The sequence below is a fragment of the Cebidichthys violaceus genome, unplaced genomic scaffold (genome assembly GCF_023349555.1).
Source record: "Cebidichthys violaceus isolate CVI_PGR_0920_01 unplaced genomic scaffold, fCebVio1.0.p SCAF_36, whole genome shotgun sequence".
Taxonomy (NCBI): domain Eukaryota; kingdom Metazoa; phylum Chordata; class Actinopteri; order Perciformes; family Stichaeidae; genus Cebidichthys; species Cebidichthys violaceus.
The window spans coordinates 940,769-949,701 of NW_027176550.1; positions in this window are offsets into that span (position 1 = coordinate 940,769).

The window sequence follows — 8,933 nt, forward strand, 5'->3', positions numbered from 1 at the left end:
GTTATATATATTATCTTCAACTTTTTTTGTGGTTTTCTTTATGAGCCCAACTGGTAAAATTATAATGTAACAAATATGCACATAAATTGATTCTGTATTTTGCATCATTGTTTTTCTTTATATACATAGTTTTTGTTAGATGAGCCCGTAGTGCGTTTCTTCCTCATCTGTATTCTCTTGAATTTTTCTCTGTCTCAACGTTCCTTTATTAAAGCATAAAACATAAAACATGAAAAACAACAACAACAACACGTTTGAGTAACACATATTTCCAGCAGCTCAAAGGCCACCAGTTCATTCGCTCATTCGTCTTCAGACGCAGGAAGTTCTGGTCCAAAGCTGATGGTGTGAGACACAGCGAGCTTTCAGTCTCACCCGTCAGACGGGAAAACAGGGAGATTGCATCATTATTCCCGACGCCGTCTCCTGGAATCAAGAACCGACTCCTCTAGCCGATAAAGAAAACTGACTTTTATTAGATGGAGCTGAATGGTGAGATTTGTTCCCCCTGTATGACTAAACAGAAAAAAAAAAACCAGCAGCAGGTGAAAGATGAGAATGAAGTCTCGTAACCTGGAGGACGGGAATATTGCATTGGAGGACGATGGAATAGTTTACACTCTCACATCTCTTTTTTTGTAATGCACTCTGAGAGTCTGAGAGGTTCAATCTGAGCAGGAGACATTAAAGCAGCTGTGCGTTTCTGTCTCTTCTCGGTGTCTCCTGAGGACGTCACCCGGACATCTTTCCTGTGATTCCTGCAGAGAGAGGTCGTCTGCTGCAGCTCCACATTTAAATCACAGTGTAAATCTGCAGGAGGAGCCCCCCCCCCCCACCTCCTTACTTTTAAGATCTTAATCTGTGAGAGCTGGAAGACGCTTCACAAACTGTTTGCAACAATCCCTCCGTGCCGACGAAGAGTGACATCTCTGCTCTCTCAGATGCAAAGACCCACGAGAGAAGTGACGTTAATGAAGTAGATACCAGGGATAAAGCTTTCACCTGTGTTATCTGTTCAGAGAGTCAAATTATTAAAAGGTAGAATAAGACTCCAAGGATCCTTATTCATGATGGACACACAGAATAAATTCATCCACATGACGAAGCAACAGTCAGAGAAAGTGACGTCATTTATCACCAACCAACCTAACTGTTGGTTTAGTCGTCTAAACCTAACTGTTGGTTTAGTCGTCTAAACCTAACTGTTGGTTTAGTCGCCTAAACCTAACTGTTGGTTTAGTCGCCTAAACCTAACTGTTGGTTTAGTCGCCTAAACCTAACTGTTGGTTTAGTCGTCTAAACCTAACTGTTGGTTTAGTCGCCTAAACCTAACTGTTGGTTTAGTCGTCTAAACCTAACTGTTGGTTTAGTCGCCTAAACCTAACTGTTGGTTTAGTTGTCTAAACCTAACTGTTGGTTTAGTTGACTACGCAACGTTTCCCTCGCAATGTAATTCTCACCACAGTGTCTTTGTCAGGGTTAGTCTTTAGGAGACAGGTCTGTCTTTAGTCTTTAGGAGACAGGTCTGTCTTTAGTCTTCAGGAGACAGGTCTGTCTTCAGTCTTTAGGAGACAGGTCTGTCTTTAGTCTTCAGGAGACAGGTCTGTCTTTAGTCTTTAGGAGACAGGTCTGACTTTAGGAGACAGGTCTGTCTTTAGTCTTCAGAAGACAGGTCTGTCTTCAGTCTTTAGGAGACAGGTCTGTCTTTAGTCTTCAGGAGACAGGTCTGTCTTTAGTCTTTAGGAGACAGGTCTGACTTTAGGAGACAGGTCTGTCTTTAGTCTTAAGGAGACAGGTCTGTCTTTAGTCTTCAGAAGACAGGTCTGTCTTCAGTCTTTAGGAGACAGGTCTGTCTTTAGTCTTCAGGAGACAGGTCTGTCTTCAGTCTTTAGGAGACAGGTCTGTCTTTAGTCTTCAGGAGACAGGTCTGTCTTTAGTCTTTAGGAGACAGGTCTGACTTTAGGAGACAGGTCTGTCTTTAGTCTTTAGGAGACAGGTCTGTCTCTGGAGTTCCTTCCAGTCCACTTCAGAAGCAGCAGCTGTTCAGCATCAAAGGCATCAGGATTCAGCTTCACTCTGCAGTCAGTGAGTCTCCACACACTTTTCCTTCATTACTCCAGAGACTCAAGTCAATTACTGCAGTGTTTACTTGTTATTACAGTTTTATGTTGCCTTTTACATCATCATATTTATGTCGTCCATTCATTTTTTAAAATGATTCTCTTGTAATAGTTTGTTTCCTTTTGACGTTAAGCTATTTTCATCTGCTTTAAAGTTAAGTTCACTTCCTGTGTATGAATATTCTCCACATCCTCACTTCATGAAGTTCCTGAAGTCTCCTCAGCTCTGCACATCAGTAGCTCTGACTTCATTATTCATCAGGTGCAGATCAGCGCACTTCTCATTATTGTCTGAATCCAGTCAGTCGGGGAGGAAGACGAGCTTCTGACGCCGCGTTATCGTTCGCTCCCGCGCATACTGATGCTCACCGAGAGCAGCGACAACATTATGCACATTAAAAAACATAAAATAATCGATGAGCTCCCTCGCTACGGAGATAAAAGAAACTTGAAACTCGGCTGGTTTAAAGTGAATCCATCACTGTGAACTATGCTTTTACTGACGGATGTTCTGACCAATGGGAGAGCAGGAGGCGGGCTCTCCCTTTAGCTTCTCAACGTTCATACGACATTTCTTATGTTCTGAGTGTGAAAAATGAATGCAGGTAGTTAACCATATTCCTAGACATATGATCTCTTATTAACGACTAATCCTGCATGTATGAGAGGCCGAGACTGAAGTCGATAAATCGAGAGTTAACGGGAAAATCTGAATTTTTTCAAGATACAAATTAAGTGGGACACTTAGCTCTCTGGTGTGTTGGAGTGTTTAGTCACAGAAAGTAAACACCATTAAATCTATTACATTTTTAAAGCACACATCTATGAAGTCAGTATATCAGACCTATAGTGTTAATGTAGTGTGATTTAATTGATTTAACATATAACCTGTTTGAGTCAATTTGTAACTTGGAAACATTTTAATGTTTTAAAAAAATGCATTCTGAGAAACCCCTGGAAAATAATGGTGTCTGGAAAAAAAACAAAAAACACATGACAAGTCTGGGACTCTCCATGACACCATTAGGGAAGTGAAACTTGGACAGGACCATAACAATATTACACCATTACTTCCAGAGGTTTAAAGATAAAGGTGAAGCATCGGCTGTGGACGAAGACGCCATGTGAGGCTGTGCTCAGAGCAGAGGAATCAGTTGGACTCCGGAGTCTTGCTGGGGTTTATTTCTTGCTAAAAGAATAAACTCTATTGCATCAAACTCTTCCAGAGATTTCTTAAGGACTAATTGTTTGCGCAGTAATTTAGAATTCATCGACTGTCTTCCAGGTGGACAAACTATGTGTTGGAGAAATTGTTTCTGAGTTTTGATATTCGTCGACCGACGCATTAACTGATAAATCTGTGAAAAGCAGATTCATCAGTTGCACACCAAGTCCTCATTTTTCCTCCCAAATTAACGACCTCAGGTTGAGTCGATCACGTTCACAAAACAACTGCAAAACGTTTGTCCGTCGTTTTCAGACCAGGTTTGATTTTCTGCGTTTTTTTTCCTTATCCGTCAAGAGTCGTTTGACCGCTCAGAGGCACCGTACATGACAAACGTCATCGTCGGGGTCCTGCAAAAAACCCGGCACAGGGCGTAGGAAGCGGTGGATGGGTCCAACAAACAGCGATCTTTCAGCCAGGAGTCCGCCGTTCGTTCGCCGTGTGAAAAGAGAAGTCAACGTTAACGTATTTGTCACGTAACTTGCGTACGTCTGTAGTTATTTGAACTCAAACCACGATCTTTTCGTCAACCTCAATAAATAGTTTCCAGGCGGTAACCTCCGGGTCTTAAGAGTCTTAAAACTTGCATTCTCTCTAATGTCCAGCAGGGGGCGACTCCTCCAGTTGTTTTTTTATCGGAAGATGGATTCAAAAAAATAAAAAATACAGACTTGAACTCTACTCGCTCTTCGAAAGCTGAATTTTTTTGCGATCTTTAAAAGGTACATTAACGATGAATGTTCTGAAAGTTTACCAGCACGGCGGCTGATTTCTACCGTATTCATAAATATTAATAAATCTCCTGAAGTAATTCTCCAGCTTGTTATCTGTAGTCTCTCCATGTCTGAACTCTCCCTCAGCCTCTCATCAATAATGGCATCAATAGAGCCGAAACCAGAGCACATGGATCCATCTCAAGCCAGATCCCCTTTATTAGTCTCTGCTGCTGTTGAGTGCGACCATCAAGTCTTTAGTTTGGTGAACTCACACAATAAACATTTATTATTCAGCATCTGTGTGCAGGCGTCTGTTCACGAGCACCAGGATTCAGACAGGCGCTGTGTGTGTGTGTGTGTGTGTGTGTGTGTGTGTGTAGTCCCATTTGTGTTACCGGGTGAGTGTTTGAGTTGACGCAGTTACTTTAAAAATACAGATTTTTCTGTGAAGGATTGATCATCGTGTGGCATTTATTCCCCTGATGTGTCTTTGAGTTCGTCACGTAGGAACGAGGCACAGAGCTGCATTCACTGACATCAGGAAACAGCCCAAAGCCTCTCGTACAGTTTGTTGTGGTCGTCTAGAAGCTGCTCCGCTGAATAGTAATAATAATAATAATAATAATGAATAATGAAAATGAATAATTACTCGGATGATGTTATTAAAAGGTAACGACTCCTCGGCCTCTCGCGACCCGCAGACAACTAAATATTTATCTGACGAACTGGAAAGTAATGAAATGTTTCCAGCCTCATTCACTCTCTTTCTCTCATTATTCACTTAATTATACTGAAGAGAGGCGACAGTGGAAGCACCGTAAAGTGTTTGCAAATATTAACATTCATATCTGCTATAAGGGAAACCAGATTTCATGCTGCTTGGTTAAACGCTGTAATAACGACAGGCTTTATTAAACCGACGACGACACGAGATTCATGTAATATTTGCTGAAGAGAAACTTGGAACAACTAAAACAAAAATTTCTGAAGAGATTTGACAATTTTTGAACAAAATGATGTGTAATTTATACGTCTATCGCATATATTTGATGAGGTAAATGTACGTTTTCACAAAGTTTTTCACAACTCTGATTATATAAATTAACAGCTGACTGTATGTTCAACTTAGCCAAGCTTTTTGAATTATATTAGTTCTGCAGGTATTTGGTTATGAACACATTAAAAAGTTAGGATGAAGAGTCAAAGAATCGTTAAAGTTATTATGATTCATCTAACCTGAGAGGAGCAACAAGGATTCAACAAACTGTATTTGAGGACCAATGTTGCCACGCCAGGTGCGTCTTCATCACAGTGAAAACATTTATTCAATTCATCTTGAGGAGAATATGAATGTGTTTAAACAAACTTCATGTCTATCCATCCGATAGTTTTCACTCTACACCGCAAATGTCAACCTCACGGTGACACTAGAAGAAAAGTAAGTAAGGTTCATCCTCTGGGGAACGCGAATGTCTGTACAAAAGAAACTGTAGTTATTCGGATAATACTGTGGCTAAAACATGAGTTCTCTTTTTCATATCTGTGTAAATAGAAGATACACATATTCGAGAAAGTATTGTGTAGATAATTGAGTTCTTCGTACATCTCGGCCGCTGGACGGTGTGCTTAGCTAACCGCTAACAGCTAACAAAACTACCAGTACACAACTGTTGAGTACGCCGCCGCAACTCAGCCGCTTCTACAGCTTTGAGAGTTGGATTTTGTCTTTTGGCGAGATTGTATGAGGCGTTCTTTGTGCCGCTTGTCTGCGTACATCGCTGCTAGCCTTGGTGTTAGACAACATGCGCTCTACTCACCTTTCTTCGTTGGAGGGGCTTTAATTCTTACCTTTTCATATGTTGGACAATGCGGATCTCCTGTGACCTGCGTCTGTTGGCAGCTGAGTGCAGGGCAGGCCGTCGCATTAGCGTTGATGGATTTGGTGCTTTTGGCTGCTGTGGGTGGAGCTGATCACAGGCTGGTTTTTTTTTTTTGCAGGACGAGAGCTGCGCGGTGAGCCTCTCTCCGTGGTGGCATAGCAATTATCTGCTTTTTCAATTGTCTGGAGTGGATGTGTGTGTGTGTGTGTGTGTGTGTGCATTGTGTTTTGGGAGAAATGATTGCACCGCGGCCAATCGCAGTAATGTAGCACGCCTGATTTTAACACACTAGACCGGAGTTAATGGTCCCTTGCAAACCTGCAATTAACATTCACTTTTATATCAGACATAATCACGAGCGTTTCATAACATTGACCTCACTGTAGTGTACAGCAGGAGTCTGTATCACTATATTAGTCTGTATCTGTCCTGCAGTAATCAGAGATGGAGTTTACATTGGCTAGGTTTACATGCACACTCATATTCCACTATTACTATGACAATATTCATATATATATATATGTATATATATATATATATATATATATATATATATATATATATACAGCTCCTTCACTATCAGAGTCTCTCTCTGTGTGTTGAACACACACCAGTCAACAGTTAGTGGTGCTGGAGTAGAGATGATGTCCAGAAGAACAGAAGCAGAAACATCATGAAGGACTTGGACCTCAACAGGTTTCTGGATGTGAACAGATGTGTTCTAGAGAAGCTGTTTGAAGGAATGAAAGAGGTCCAACAAGTCCTCCTCCTCTGGAACACATCTGTTAGCTCCTGATGTTCACTTTGACATATTTAGACGTGATGAATATTCGTAAATGTTCTTTTTCATCAGCAGTATGAGTATTTTGGTGCGAGTCCCTCTCTGCTGAGGGACTCGCTGTTGTTTCCCTGACAGATCATCTGCAGTAATCTCTGGTTGGAAACCGTTTTAAACTGTGTCGTTTCTCAGCTTCAGTTTGGGTTTCTCTCTGTCTGTTATTTTGCAGCAGCGGAGCAGACGTTCAGGCCGTCGCACTCTGAATCCTTCGTCTTCTTCTTTCTCACTCGAGCAAACAAACTGAGGCAGGAAAGCCGAAACGAGGCAGGCGGAGTAATCCCTCCTCCATCTCCCTGTCATGGCTGCTAATCCAAGTCCCAGATGCCCCGGGCTCCTTAGCCAACTCTGTGTGTGTGTGTGTGTGTGTGTGTGTGTGTGTGTGTGTGTGTGTGTGTGTGTGTGAGTGTGTGTTGGTTCGGTTGCTGCAGCTCAGCACACACACACACACACACACACACACACACACAGAGGGATTTTGTTTTTGAAACAAAGTAGGAAACAGCTGGACTTGCGGAGCGTCTTGTTAATTTGTTTGGAGACTCTGCAGACTTTTGGATGCGAGTCACAAACAGCAGAAGGTGCTGCAGCAGCTCAGACCAGCTAATTGATAACGTTCACGTTAAACCAGGTGAAGGAGTTGGCTCGCCGTCAGCTGAGGCGAGATGAATCACGGAGACGCCGGATCATGAGGCAGAAGAAGAAGAGGAAACAAACAAGAGATGATGTGCTGCAGGATTTGACAAAAGAACAAACAAATATCACAGCTTTACCTGCAATCAGAATGTAGAATAATACACATAATCATAAACGATCTATTAGACACAGAGACGTAACGAGCCACAGCGGATCCTTTAAGAACAAGTGACTCAACACACAATCTGGTCTCCTAAAAATTAGCTTCCAAAAAAAACAGTCAACCAAGTTTTGTGAGGGAACATATTCTCTCCCAGACGTTTGTTTTTGCCTCATCACAAATACGTTTAATCAAAGTCTGCAGAGGGAGGAGCTGGAGCGATGGTATGATCTTTGAATAAACCTAACCAAGTAGTTCTGTTGCCTTAAATTGAAGATGATGGAGAAACGTTGATATACACGTATATGTAGACATGTTTTTTTTAGGAATCTTTCAACGGTCACACCAGGTCGTCAACACTGACGTTCCACCTTTAGGATGGAGGCGCTCAGGTAGCTGGATGCTGCGCTAGCGTGAACTCGGCGTCGCTGACTTGAACTCGATGTGAACAGAGACGGGGAGCAGGAGGAGAGCATTGAGGAGCAGAGTGAATCGAGCTGTTTCACGCCGTTTACAGAAGTCTCGCTGTGCGTGACGGAGGTCCTGGAGCAGAACAGGACAAAAATGTTTGGACTCCAGATTCAAACTATGACGCTCCAGTTCCTCTCAGCTTCCATCGTTACATGCATGGCGTCTTCTCAAAGTCTATTCCCGTCGTCGCTGTAAACTTTCAGTCTCCTTTGTTTCGTGGGTCTTTTCATAGCAAAGGTTTAGGAAAAGGTTGCGTTTTCAGGTAATTATGGCGATAAAGGAAATCACAATTGGCATTTAGTGTTTTTGTGAGAAAACGTTTCCGTCCACATTGACAGAAAGGACTTGAATGCATCTTTGTCACCTTCCACAGTCGACGTTAAGCGTTCGGATTGGATACAATGATCCACTTTAAAAGCTTTTGGTGGTTAAATAATATGAACTGCAGAGATTTTTCTCCCCAAAGCTTCTCCTGAAGAGACAGGTCTGCTTTTTTGAAATGCTGAAAAGACAACATGACAGGACGCCTTTCACAGGACACCCGGGAGACGATGTCAGTCGACGGACGCGAGGAGCCTCTTTTCATCAGCAGACGCCTGGACGACGGAGAGCAGCCCTTTGACGGCTCCGCTGACATTTACAGGACCCCCCCCCCCGCTGACGTCTGGGTCACAGGCCTGTCTTTCAACGGGACGACGCACCTGTCACAGGAGAACCTGGAGGACACAGACGTGGCCCCTTCAGGAGCCGAGCGGTTCGGGGACGGACGGGCCGGTTAACGCGATTAGGAGTCGGAGACGATGGCGGCTCCATTCTCCTCCATTCTCCTCCATTCTCCTCCGGAGGCGGTTTGATTACGGAACACTTTGATAAACAAGTAGGCGACACCT